Below are 14,813 nucleotides of genomic sequence, written 5' to 3'. Positions count from 1 at the left end.
ATATGGTCATTGCTGGAAATGTGTCTGCTCCCAGTATGAATAGGATCTTTAGACAATGATGTTCATTGTAACGAATTGATATGAGTCAATTAAACATCTATTATTAACCTCCTATGGTTCACTGTCAATTATCTGTCCCATTAACTCTGTAATACTGTAAGCAGTATGTGTTTAATACTAAGGAGATCCAGTATGGCTCATCTCTAATCACTTATGAAAGAAATGATGACTTTTAATGTCAATTCAATTTAATTAGATTTAATGAAATAGTTAAGGTCTTTATAGTCCTGTTCCTGGTTCTTAGATCATTTATATGAATAATAAGGTACACTTATATCGATTAGTCATAAATTTCCAACTTTTACTCTAGTGTGTTAAGAGTCTTTTTAAAGATAATATTATTGCCTACTTCAAAGATGACAGGGAATTTCTTTTAAAGGTATGAAAAAGACATTTTTAAAATCGATGAAGGTAATACAAAGGGAACTTGCTGAAAAGCACCACAATCACCGCCACGTGGGAATAAAGCATTTTTATCGCAAGCGGCATGTGCAAAAATGCCTTGCAATTTCTTCCATGCTGCTTGCGTGTCTGTTGCATGATGCCAGTTCCTGTCATGTTCTTCTTGATGTTCATCAACAAACCACTGTGCTTGTAACAGGAAATCATTTTACAGCTCCACTCACAGAGTCCTATTTACACAAACTCCCCCGAAACACTTAAGGCAGGATATTTGATTGTGAGTAGACTTTTCCGTGCTGTTTTCCCAGACCTGCCCGTCACCATGGGTTAAGACCTAAACACGTAAAAAACACAACTTACAGAACTGCTTACATAGTACAATAAAAATAATACATTTAAAAATTAATCACAAAGACCTGCTAGTCATGAGAAATAGCTCTGATGTAGCATAATGCCATCGTTTTTTTTGTTTTTTCCACAGTGTACTGAATCATGTGCTATACCTAGTGCATTAATTACTTTTGCTGTAACAAAACAAATTTCCCACCTGTGGGACTAATAAAGGCCATCTTATCTTATCTTATCTTATCTTAAGGCACATTGCATCAAGCCAGGATCAGGAAACAGGCCACACTGTAAACCATTCACAATACAATGATATTCAAGGATATTATGTTAAAATTCAATTCTTTTGCTATTTGGAAATGAAACATTGCTAACTACAGAAATCCCAAATACTAGCTAGTTTGTTGCTGGCATAAAAGCCCTGGGCTGCCAAACCAGACATGCTGTCATCTGACTCTGGTGAATGGACTGCAACTTGTAACACTTGTTCTATAGTTAGTGCCTGGACATCCTCTGTGTGGGAATAGACCGGCAATGTCCCTGTGGCAAAGTCCCTGCCAGCCATTTTCTTCCTAATGGCTCTTCCCTGAGAGATTTATGATGCACAGATAAAGAACAATTAGAGAAAGGGAAATACAAACATTTGTTGCTCTCCAAAGAAAGGTTTACACTTACAGAAATGTTATTTTTGAAACTGAAAGTTTGATTTGAAAGTGCTGATCGTCTTATTCATTAGATGACTCGGTTGCATGCACAATGCCAGGTTCATTCAGGTGTCATTTAACAGGTGGCCTCATTACATCTTTTCCTAGTCTTTGGTTGTACGCTGTGACTGACATGTCCTTTTTGTTTGCTCACCATTGTTTATCTGCTATTAACACTGACATATCTAATAACTGTGTCACTTTGATATATATATGGCATTATGGCAGAACATGTTTGTTACAGAGGTTACCACACCATGAACAGTTCAACTGGGGCCTCCGCATGTCTGTCCACTCGGGAAGTGAAACAGGATACACTTGTAGTCATCCTCCAAGACACCAGGAACCTGAGGTCCTGAAACACAGAGAAGGGACATAAGACTCCATAACAGGGAGGGTCTGAAGTGAAGGGGAAAAAAGAGCAAATAAAAGAAGTTTTTGTGAATAAAATTATAGATTCAAGATTAATGCCACAGTATGTTGGCCTTTTTGGTAGACAACATCAAAGAGCATGTATTAGTCATTGCTTATGCTCCTAGACTGTAGACATGCCACTAGAACATTGGGAATAGCATTTATGTAGCATTGTTGGCTACAAGCCACATTTAACAATATTCATACAATGCTTTATTCTATATACCTTATCTATCACATACCAACAGGCAATTTACCAGTGGTTGAACTGATACCAACTAGTGAAAGCCTGCTAAAGTCGATGAGCTTCCTGTTGTGCAAAATAGAAAAAGGCCACATAAAATTCAGCAAGTCGTCCAGCAGTATCATACAAGACATTATGTCAAGAACTTATGGACAGTAGCAGCCTTTGGCCTTGTGCTTTTAGTTGAGACTGGTTGGATTACAGTCATATTTTTTTAGTGACTTCTTACAATGTATTTGTAAAGACACGTTTTTCGTGCACAAGTTCCATGTGTTGGATCTTATGCACAGCATTCAACGTAATCAGGAATTATGCAGATTCCCATAACGATACTAAATTTGTACTAAGCCCTTGCATCTTTAACTCCCTTTCCTCTCTGTGTCTGACATATTGCTCAGCGATTGTGTTCTTTGATTGTCCATGTTTAATGGCAGCCTCCATCTGCCAGCCCCGTGTGTCTGCAGGGTAGCGGTCCACGGTGCCCCACATTAGAGTCTGTTGGCGTGGGCCCCAGGCACATTCCGCTTCTGGAAGTGTGATTATTGAGGCCTGATTACAATGTCTGCGACCACGATAACAAACCAACACTCACTGAGTGCTTGGCGATCTCATTGCCAAACAAAACGGCTGGAGAATTAATGATGCTTCAAACTCGGACAGGTTTTTTAGTGCTGATAATCTGGATCCAGGGTAATTTGAAACAATTGGTGGCATATGGTTTGGTTTTACACTTGTCCAGCAACAGATATGAAATCTGTTGGACTGAGAATGTTACAGCACCCAATAATCAGATCCATTCAAGTTAATTTAGGGTAACTGGATAAACAAACACAGCAGTTGCACAAATGAATAAAAAGTTAAGAAGAAGAAAATAAAATGAATGAAAGGAAGATAAATTAAAAGAAAAGGATTATAGGAATTTCTAAGATCAGGCATTCATCAAAAAAACAGTACATCTGTCTGGTTTGGATTTTGTGGAGGATGTCTGTAGGGTGGTTAAAACACACTGCTGTGGAGAGGAACCAGAGAACAGAGAGCATGCTGCTTAGTGTTTGACACGCACCTGAAAGCCCCTCATGTTCTCCTTCTGTAGAAATGCCTGTGGTGGTCTCCAACTGCCTGCTAGGTTTTGAGGGGTACTGATTGCCTCATCCCTGCCTCCAGGCAAAACTTCGTCCCCATCACTACCTCCTCTCTTTTCTGTTTTTCTATTCTCCTTCTCCCCTCACTCATCAGCTTCCTCTTTTGCTCAGTCTACTCTCACTCTCTCTTTTCTTCTCTGTTTCTCACTCTCTTCATCCCCTCAGGGCAGCAGGTTCGGGTAGAAGTCTATTGCGGCGATCACAGCTGATAACCTGTATTCTGGACAGGCGGGCCACATGGGGCCACACCTTGCCCGAGGATAGGTCCATCCATGCTGGGGGCAACATAGGCATGGGGGCCGGGGGGCTAAGGCCGGGGGCTAGGTCTAAAGTCGGGGTTGAGAACTTGAAGTGAAGCAGGAGCAGGGGGGAAGTGGGCTGGATGCTGGGAGCCTGAAGGCCAGGGCAGGCGAAAGGGAATGCAAAGAGGGGTGAGGGGTAGAGCTATAGAGCCTGGACAAGAGGAAAGGGTCAGCATTAGTGACAGGAGTTTGCGTGGTCTATCTGAAGCACTACTGAGGCATGGTCGAGCGGAGCTGACAGGTGAGAGAACAGCACCACCCCTAATGATGCCAGTCAAGGTGCCGGTTGGTGTGCACTCCACTGTGAGGTGAACTTGATGGGCTGGTAGAGGCATGAGGTGAAAGAAGGTGAAGTGAGAGCTGGATACTGTGGAGAATGACGCTTTATAGCTTATAGCCTGCTGTGTGTAAAGCTTTTGTTTATATTGATGTTGCTTCAAATCAGATCAATTGGACACTTCAGCCTAGCTGGTTTTGCAGTGAAGCTATTGTGCCGTAAAAGCACCATATAATTATTACTAACAGCTGGCATTATAATCTCTTTATGAGCCTATGTGTGAATGTGCATGCATTCACATTTTTTTATTTGAAAAAACTGCAAAATTTAGTCCTGGAGTTACAAAAATCTAATCTAATCACTAGGCGGTCTCTAGTCTATCTTTTCTCCATCCACAGAGTAATAATGCTTTTTTATTCACTTAGCTGGCTCTACAGGATAAGACAGCAGGCCATGAGTCTGCTTCCACTATGGTCTTGAAAATAGTACTATGTCACTTTAGTTAGAGACCACAAGCTGAAGTAGCTGGTCAGAAGGTTTTGTGTGCAATCCTATTTGTGCATTTGTGTACATCTTAAGGAGCGCATACGCGTGCCTTTGTTTTATAATCATGTGTATTGCAGAGGCAGGACTGTGTTGCAACGCTCCATCTGCTCGGCTGCCTGGATTGCCCTGTCTGTGCTGCTCTGATTCCATCACCTTCACTGGGTTTGTGGGTTGGAAAGAGTGGGGAGTCGATTGGAGGGGGGGAAGGAATGGCGATGGTGGAGAGTGTACACAAAAAGTCACCCTGAATCTGCCAGCTGATTAATCAAGGGTGATTCGGCAGCAAGTACAGCCTACCCGCTCCTTCCTGGCTAGTCCGTGTGTATTTATTTAGAGTAACCCGTGGCCAGTCACGCCTGACCTCAAACCATCAGGAACAGCCACGGTTGCGCCCAAGCATAAACAAAAAATGCGTAATGAAAGTAAGAGGACAGGGGACGGGGTGGTGTGGTGTGGGGCAGAGATGAAGGGGAGGGGGAAAGAACGGCGGGCAGGCTCTTTTTCTTTTCTCAGAGATAGGGATCTTAAGCTTCACAGCAGAGCTCATGGGTCCAGACACAGAGCTGAAATAGCTGCCTGTGTCCCGGTGTTTACTTCTCAGCTGACATGGGAAGGGAAATCATTGACCTCTGTCAGATCAACCAAAGTCCATCCATCTTCCAGGCTAAAGGTATTTTTTGTTGGGTATCAAATAGCTGATGGTGAGTGGGAAACCTTCACTCTTGCATAAAGACTTAGTCAGAGCTCCACAACTGGCTGCATTTGCGACAAAAATACACAAGTTTGCTGTGCTTTTCTGTTCCCGTTTCTGAATTTGCTCAAGTTCATATTGGGTTAAAAGCATCAAGTTTGATAAATTTCATCATCTTAGCTGTGATGTAAGTAGCAAGGCAAGCAGGAGAACAGAATCAAACAAACTCCAAAGATGGAGCCTCTATGGAGACTTATTGATCGAACATGAAGGTTAGCCAGAAGTCTGAGAAGGTTGGCTCTCAGTGGTCCCAAGTGGTGCAAGAGGCCCAAATCTCTCTGTCTTTAAGTGCACAAAACATAGAAAAGAACAAATACAGCGGATGGGTGAGAGGAAGGGGAGAACAATATAACACACTCTCAAGTCTGAGAATGTGTGTTTTGATGAAGCACATAAAGAATAGTTATTGTTTTAAAAAGTATTTCAGAAAGTATCCCAAAATTCATTAGCGCATATGCTTTAAAATCATTCATCGCATCTGTGTTTACATTTGAAGTTTTCAAAGTTATTTTAAAGGCACACTGGAAGCACAAGTCAGCTGTGACAGGGTCAGCATGTTTACCAACCTCCTTGTCCTCTTTGTCTGCCTCTTTGCCTTAGTAAGTAATCTGCATGGCACATGTTGATTGTCCAGGGGAGGCAGAGTGGCATTTCAGCTGAGCAGGTGGAAGTGGGCAATGCACCACCTGGTGCTAGGAAAAATGGAGAGGTGAGAAAGAGCACGGCCTTCCACCACAGCTTGTTGGGTTTTGACCCGCTACAACTCTCAATCTCTTCGCCAGAACATTTTTTTTTTTTTTTTTGCTGCCATCACATTCAGATCAGCCACACAGCACCTGCGTTACTGAAGCACGAGGGGGCCTGTCTCCCGTAGAGATAAACAGAGAATGGGAGGATGGAGGATGAAGGGAGGGCAGGAGAGAAAGAACATAGCGGTAAACAACAGCACCTTTGGTCCTGCATCTGTCTGAGCCTGGCATCCTACAGTGTGTGACAGTTAGAGATGCATGTGTTACATTCAACAATCCCTGGCATAGATGTTGAGTCATCCCAGATGGCCATCACTTTTTTCCTCCACTCTACTTGTTTCTCTTTCTCTTCCTCTACCTCATCATTGCTTTCACCACCTACTGTCAACAAGGGACAGCTACTGCAGTGTGATTTTGAGTTTTGCTTTGGGTAGCGTAACTGGTTATTGCAGAAATTCCAAATAATGTTTTTTGGCATTTTATGACTGGAGGAAGATAAAAACCTGCGCTTCAACAGAGGGGACAAAGAAGGATGATTAACCCTCTTTAATAAAACTTCTGACATAATCATGCGCGTGCCAAAGGTAAAGAAGAATGCACTGTCAAAGTTAATACCCCTGACAGCTTCTCAGCGCTCAATGACAAAATAGAAGAAAAAAAATGGATAACCCTTTGACTTTTGACAGTTGGATTTAGAAGTCGACTTGACAGATGCTATGCTATTCCCCACATATTGAGATGGGAAAAAATATGAAAATGCATTATTAATTCCACAATGCGAATAGCCAGTATACACAAAGTGCAAAGGAAGAGCAGGCAGGCAGGCAAGGCAGGCTGCCGTATGTGCCAGCCAACGAGTGAACGAGCAACTCTAACCTTGAGCTTTCACCATCACTGTTTGACATCTCTGAAAACATGTTCTCTTTTTTTCCAAGTGTGGGTTGTCAGCGGCACTGTCACTGGCAGGGAGAGGCGACGTTAAGTAAAGAAGGACACATGTGGCTCCGTCAGGAGGAGGGGTCTCTGTAAAGTCACTCACACAGCTCCTGTCACGGTTAAGTAGACAGGTGCTTACTGTTAACACCCCACTAATATCTTTATGCATATTTATGAATCCCCCTCCCTTATAATACTTGCTCGTTAATGTCACAGCTGCCAAATATTGACTATGACTTTCTTTTAAAAAGCGCATAAATAAAACAGCTTTTAAAGATTCTGACCCGCTTAAATACATCACTTTTCCTCTCCCTTTGATCAGTAAGCTTTTCATTATTTAAACCTCCATGCTGCTTTATAGTTTTGCCACCTCATCTGCTGCAAATATGCAATATATCTTCATTTAGAGTGGGTACCTATCCCTTCATCTAACGTACCCACTTTTAATCCTCCCTCTTTTCCCTGCGTATAAGTGTGGTCAGAGACGTCTAAGTGCTCTCATTATGGGAAAAGTTTGCAAGAGGGGCAGAACTTGCTGCTGGGTCTCATCAGTGAGAAAGAGGGAAATGGCTTTTTGGTCTCTGAGGATTTGTATGCTGATTGCTCTTGCTCCATAAGCAGGCCTTTCTATTCCCATGAAAACTTGGCCAAGGAATGCAACGTGCTGCGTATGGCAGGAAGCGTTTTGACGAAATGTCTACGAAACTGGACAAGTTACTGCTTTGCTGTGAAATCCTAATCCAACCCAAAAAAAAGGATCTGAATTTCAGCTTCCTATTACAACTTCTTTGGGGTTCAAACAAAAGTCTTGACGAGAAACTCTGCGTGGAGAAATTCACCTATACCCATTATAACCCACTAAAAAGCCTTTTCCTGCAGCAGAAAGGTGTGTTCTTTTAAAGGCATCAAAAATGTAAATTTAATGTTTTAATTCTGGATTAATGTATGATATAAAAATCCTGTTCGGATGTCGTTAAAGACCATTATTTTAGTATTTCAGTCAGTGGCTTGTTAGAAGTTTTTAATGGTGCTTTTAAGAGTGCTATGTGGGGACATGCTCGCAATGTCAAGTATGGGATATTACTATGTGCATTCTGGCAATAAAATGGATACATTTGATGTCTATTACCTCTCCAGGTGATTGGCTGTTTGCCGAGTTCCAATCATTTGCTTGAATTGTGAACATTTTTGTCTCTCCCATTGTTATCCAGAGTGGGTGTTCAAGAACAGTCTTTCAAGTTTTGTCAAGATTACTAAACATACAAAGGATAGCTGAAGCAGCCATACCAACAGCCTGGTACATCTTATTTGCATCACATAACCAATGAAGACATATGAAAGATCACCCCACAACCTCATGAGGACCTCCTTTTAGCAGTTAACCAGTGACAACACAGCAGCATAACAACATCACCAGCTCTGACACCCAGACAACATGGACAGAACTAGGCTCTGTAAACTCCTATGGCACATTTTTAATCTGGCTGGGGTGGAATCAAATTGGCCAATTAAAATCTGCAGTCTTCTTTTAACCAGAACACTTACTAAGCAATAGTAAGCATTTGTAAACAACAACATATCAGTTGTTTGAAAATGTGCAAATTTAAGACTTCATTTGGGATTTATGGCAAATGTGTCAAGCACCATGAAGCTGCTAAATTCAAGTAATGATCAACCAAACATGAAGCCTAAACGAACAGACCATTGATCAGGGATGGATAACCTACCCCACGATATATTATCATGCACAGAGTGCCCATATTCAAGCCCGCACTAGTTTAAATTCTAAAGGGATTTTAGTTTGCCTCTTCCTGTCTCTAAAAGTAAACAAATTAGCCCTGTGGAGCCATGGGTGGGGTCAGAGGTCAGGCCTGACACAGGAAGGCAGGGTGTGACAGGCTTAGGCCACTTGGACTTCTCGCCCGAGGAACAGATGTTAGTGGCGGCAGTGTGATTATCACCACGACGACCGAGGAACAGGAGCAGCGGCCCTTGGATGGATGCTGGTAATTACCCAGGCTCCCCTGGGAAGGAGATGACACGTGCCCGCCACTCTTGGAGATCACAGGGGCGTAATTAAAGCTGCAGTACCAGTTGTTAATAGGGCAGCCAGTAAAGGTAGCAGAGGATGAGGGGAAAGAGAAAGCAAGAGGAAAGGAAACGAGGGGGGTCTACTAGAGGATTGTCTCTCTTTTGTCCTTTATCTTGTTTGTTTTGCACACTGTGACCTTCCTGTATGGCATTGGATTCCGCAAAAAAAACTGTTTATTACAATAAGGTGAAAGAAAACCTCACCAAACATATATATGCTGAGCTAAATAAAAAAGGACATTTAGGATTATTCAGATTACTATGCAATTTCAAGGTGAACAAAATATTATTTTGTCTCCTGTTGACCAAAAGGAAAAATGGAATACATTCCAACACTTTGCAAGAATATTCAGCAAATTCCCTTCTTTTTCAGAGTCACAAAAACAAACTTTGTGGCACAGAAAGAGCTATAGCTTCAGTCATGTTCAGCCAGAGAGAACAAAAAAAGGTTTACTGCACAACAAAATTGTCACAAAGTCACCCCAAGACCTCTGCTGGCATGTAGGAATCGCTTTAAGTGCAGCCGTAGTGTTTGCTAGTGACAGGTATGTTTTTGTCTTGCTTGGCAGCGTGTGATGCAGAGATTGCCCACGCAGAGCTCTTAAAAGCACCATACAAGACCTCAAGTGTCAGAGCACATCACCACAGCCTTTTAGAGCCACAAAACCCACTGACAGCACCAAAATGGCCTCTCTTGCTTTTTTTTGTGCTCCAGTCGGCTTCTTATAAATGACCGCATTCAACCCCTGTATGGCTCTTGACAGCCCTATGAATTCTTCTTCCAGAAAGGACTGATGCAAAAAAATACACATTGCTTTGAGGGCGTGGGTTGGGGCATTCTGTAAGTGCGTTTAGACTTTGTATGAACAACTTAAAGGGTTTTCATCTTGATAGTAAGTTCTTCTTTGGATGTCAAAGAGTTGAAAAATTGTTAAAATGGAAATTGTTAGGGCGGGGGGCAAGTGCGAAGTTGCCAAAACATTATGGCACACTCCTGAAAAATCCAGTGGATGAAAACTGGAATAATTTCAGTGCTCATAAATGACCTGATACAAATGAAATGTGTGATTCTAGGCAGCTTTATTAATGAATTACTATCTTTGTGAAGTTATACTTGTAGTTAACATGAAGACCTAATCATCTTTGCCTAACGTACCATTTCTGACCATTCAGAGAGCTCTCCAGTAGCAGAACAAGAGGACTGTGGCGATAATATGTAAGTTTGCCAGTCAAGTCTGTCTTCCATAGCAGAGGGGAGTCCCAGAGAGAATTAGCCATGCTGAGCTTGACACAGAGTACCCACCCAGATAAATGGCAAGGTTCTGGCAGGACATATTTTTGGGATTAACTCACTGACCCAAAAAAGTGATGTCCGCAAAATGGGCTCACCAGGGACAGCGGAAAAGAAGTAGCCATTTCTACACCTGTTAGAGCCAATGTCAGCCAATGAACCATGATCTTTCAATTACTGTCGTTTAGCTCTCAAAGAGAAGAGATCCACCAGGGATTGTTTGTCTAGCAAGAAGCTGCCAAATCATACATATAGCTTGCCAAGGCACAGGTATGGATAAACCATCTTTATTCAAGCAAAATGAACAAAGGAACAAAGTGGAATCTGTGCTCCTCAAATCCCTAAATATAATGTTCCAATCTTTACCCAAAATAGTTTTCATTTTTATTTTATGTTTCATTTTTCATTTAGACCACCACTGATGTTACAATGGAAACCCTTTCTCTTTTTCTCTTGCTGTATCTCTCTCTCCTCTCTTTTCTCTGCGGTAACATTCACACATCACACATTGCGAATGTCCACATGCTTTTTGTTTCGTTGAGTGTGGTGTTGTCAGTGTTTCATGACTTATTCACTCATTTTGTCCCACGCAGAACATCAATATTTAATAGGGGATGGAAGCAAGTATTCCCTTGGCTTACTAAAAGATTCGGTGTGCATGCACAACAAAAACACGCACAGTATGTGAATGCATATGTGAGTATGTTGTCTGCTGGGGCATAACTGCTTATGTTCTCTGCTGTCTTCCTGTGGTGAAGAACAAATATTGTCTATGTTGTCTTCAGGATACAATATTTCAGTCTGTGGGAAGACAACACAAAACGCATAAAAAGTAATAATCTAAATTTATATAAATTAGTAACTTTATTTGCCATTAGATGTGGATTTTGACATATTACATATCAACCAATTGGATCTCTTATTCAATTCAGGGTCGCATGGGGGCTGAAGCCTATTCCAGCTGTCAAAGAGGCGGGGTAAATGCAGGGTACATCTGGACGGGTTACCAGTTTATCACAGTAAACTAAAGCCAATATGTAGGCTAATAATATGTATTATTAGACACTTATGCCACATTTCACATCTTGTGTTTTTTGTTTCTTCATTTATCCAAAACTTTTGACACAGCTGACCATTTCTTTTTGGTGGCCAGACCACACAACACTGATGTATTTGATTGATCATACTTTATTCATCCCGAGGGAAATTGGGTTAAGGCTGCCAGCCGTGCCAGCGCCATCTTACCCTTCCGACCAATTTGGGCATTTTTCAAATTACCTGTTAAGTAGAAGAGCTCTGTTTTCTTTCCCCTTTGATCATGTATATGAAGGTGTGCCTCAGGCTTCTGTATTAGGGCCACTGCTCTATATGTAGGTTTTTGGTTAAGGTACCGAATCTTACACTGCAATATTTCAGTTTTTATTTTGAAGGCATATTTATATATTGTTCATCCCCTTTTGTAGCATAACCCCTTTGAGTTTGCTTTGATATATTTTCATCTATTTTAAGTTGACTTAAGTATTGTTAAATGCAGACTAATCCAAGCTAATTATATAGTTATTTTGAATCTTTCTGAGAAAAAAACTGCTCAGCACAGCTAAGTATGTGGGTATTATTACTGTGATAGACCCAGGAAATGCGTATTGCAAAATGTAAACAGAGGTTTTCTTTTCTCTTACTTGAATATCAAAATAACTTGAAATTATTATTATTTTTATTTTTATCATTGCCCTTAAATAGTGGTTATTTCAAGGAACACAAACAGAAACTAATATTTTAATTCCATACTGATTGCTAACTAAAGAAATTGTGAAACTATAATTACTAACCAGTCCTGTAACTGTGTATGTGAATACTTTACAACATGTTGGCTCTTTTAAAATTCATATTATGTATATGAAACAACTTTAAATATTAATTTAACTCCACTGGTTGTCTTCCTTTAAAAAAAAAAACAATGTCAAAACCCAGCACAAACTTTAAAAAATGAAAAGCATAATTTTTAAAATTTGATCCATCACTGGGTTTAGTGAGTCAAATCAGTGTGTAAAACCTCATCTATTCAAAGGGCAAGCGTGACAGCATTAACATACCATGTTACTTGATTAGCTACCGATCGGTAGAGTCCTGCAGCTATATCAATTCCACAGTTAACACTCATCAAATCTAATCCAGGCTGGAAATCCCTGTGCAACTTGCTGTCATATACCATTGACAGGTTGCATCTAAACTGATTTGGCAACCTTTTGTCTTCCCTAATCTGGTCAAATCAATGGAAATATCCACCCGTGATCAGCATAGAGGGCTGGGATCAATATGAATATTGATCAATAAGTGGTACTGGATGCACTGGGAGGTCAGCCATTCCAAGTAGGGTCGAGGCTAATCAGTTTAAGTTACCCACAGGCAGAAAACAAGGGCTAAGCGAAGTTTAAGTAGTGACCTGGCCTGCAGAGAGGGTCCCTGGCTCCTTCTGTGTCATGAAAGCAGGAGAATGAGGGAGAGTATATGGATCAAATAAAAAGACTTTAATGTAATATGTCAGATTCTTTATTTATGCATGGTGCCACTTTTACTCTCACCTGTGCTTAAATAGCTGTTGTCTCTGTCTGTATAAACCACCTAGATTTAATTTTTTTTAAAAACAAAACATCAGCTTGTCAGATTCTAAAAACAGACGGCACTCTGATTAATGTTTAGGTAACGCAGCTGTCACCCTGACAAAATCTGAGGAACTTTTTATCTATTGGTGAAGCACATATTAATTAGCTACCAAAACACTGAAGCTTTTATTTTCTATTTTTCTATGACAACATAACCTGGCTCCTTTGTTTGTTGACTACTTTGGCCTCTAGAGGGCTTTGTCCCTCGCATTTTCCTTGACTGATTATGTTAGTAAAAGATTCATACTTAAAAGCACAACACTTGCATATGGAGGAATCTGACACACATTTGAAATCTGACGTGTATAACAGAACACAGTGGCTATAGTCAGGCTAACAGATTAGATGTGGCACTGATGAATGAGACATGGCCATGGTGTCGACACACACAGAGACACACACAAGCCTTCGGGGGGGTAATTAACACAGGGTTAGTGACTCTAACTCTAAAACCTGTTCCTACACAACATCCTTTAGCAAATTCGATGAGCTTCATATTTTTCTTGAAGTGATTGTTTTACATCTTAGTTTCCCTGCCTCAGCTCTTTCCTTTTTTGTGTGTTTCTCACTCCAAGATGAACGTCCTGACCAGACCAAGGTCAAGGATATACAGAATCATTCAAAGAGATGAGGAGAATGAAGGAGCTCACCAAGGGTCACGTGACATGAATAATAAAGTGCCATATTCTTTAGAGTTAAAACACAAAGACCTTATAAAAGAAAAAGAAAAAAAAAGATGCAGGGACCACGACACAGACAGAGGTATTAGAGAGGAGGAAAACAAGAGCATGGTGAGCTGTGCCAGAGCCAGGGCAATAAATGACCTTTTCAGAGAAAGCCCCTTACGCAGTCTTGGGCCAAGGTACACTTTTATTTATAGAAGGTATTTATAGAAGCGATTTTCCCGAGGTTATCCTGAGCAAAATGCCAGTTCTCATTACCAGCCGGGTCCTGCCTGTGCCTCATTTTACGGCTGGATGAGCCCAGGCAGCGGGGGACCCAGCATGCAGCCCAGGGTCACCTATTAAATCCTCATGTCCAAGAGAGCACCGTCATGCACTTCTTGTTCTACACTGGGTGGGGCTTTGGAGCAGCAAGAATAGAGTGAGTAAACGGGCAGCCAGGTGTGTGTACGCAGGTGTGTGTGCTCGCTATTGTGCAGAGAGTGATTTATTAAGGGAGTATGCCATTAGTACTTGAGTTTGCCTCTATGTACCTATTGCATTTTTTTTCAGGTTCTGATGATTGCATTTAAAATCTGCCACATGTTTTTCTATGTTCAAAATGTGTCACACTAACAAAACTAGTTAAATATATTTTAATTTGGTTACACTGGTTCATAAAATGGATCATATCTGTCTAAAAATAAATTAATGAAGTGCCAAAAAGAAAACATTTATGCACGCGTCTGTATCCATGAGCCTGATTCACTTCCTCTGCATTGTTTCTGAGTCTCCATGAGAGTGTATGTGAGTGTCAGTGTAAATGAATGTGTCTCTCATCAGAGCAGCTATAAGTCACCCTGGTGAAGCACTTCAGGCCCTTCTGGTGGGGCCTGGGAGCCTCAGCATGGGGTCATCACTGCTCTGGGGCATAGAGAGCGTTGAATGTCAACTCAAAGACATGTACAGGTTCCAGAAAAAAGAAAAAAAGAAAAAGGAAAACTACACCGATGACAGCAAAGAACGAATGCCAAATTATATACTGTCAAAACAAAAAGTTATAAGCTAACGATTAAGACTTGTGACCACTGTAAGGAAGGATGACACTGCCAACAAAACTAACTTCATATTTCTCAGTGTGCTTCTTTTTCATGTAAAATAAAACTACAAAATAGATGACACAGCAAAAAAAAAAAAATTAACACACCTGCACATTTTTCTTCTCGTCTGTCTC

At 41.1% G+C, this 14,813-nt stretch overlaps 1 long non-coding RNA gene across 2 annotated transcripts in view; it reads right to left on the bottom strand.

Annotated features, from left to right (window-relative positions):
- Nucleotides 1-295: 295 nt before the first annotated feature.
- The window catches only part of LOC109196026 (uncharacterized), a 79,232-nt gene continuing 64,714 nt past the window's right edge, over nt 296-14,813 (bottom strand). For both annotated transcript variants that reach the window (XR_002057502.2, XR_002057501.2), the window contains 2 exons: nt 1,768-1,866; nt 296-796 (listed from right to left, as the gene is read on the bottom strand). This is a non-coding gene — a long non-coding RNA (uncharacterized LOC109196026). The remainder of the gene's footprint in view (nt 797-1,767; nt 1,867-14,813) is intronic.

Source organism: Oreochromis niloticus, linkage group LG19, assembly GCF_001858045.2.
Source record: "Oreochromis niloticus isolate F11D_XX linkage group LG19, O_niloticus_UMD_NMBU, whole genome shotgun sequence".
Classification (NCBI taxonomy): Eukaryota; Metazoa; Chordata; class Actinopteri; order Cichliformes; family Cichlidae; genus Oreochromis; species Oreochromis niloticus.
Note: the sequence above shows the minus strand (reverse complement) of the source record. Positions and strands in the feature narration are given on the sequence as shown.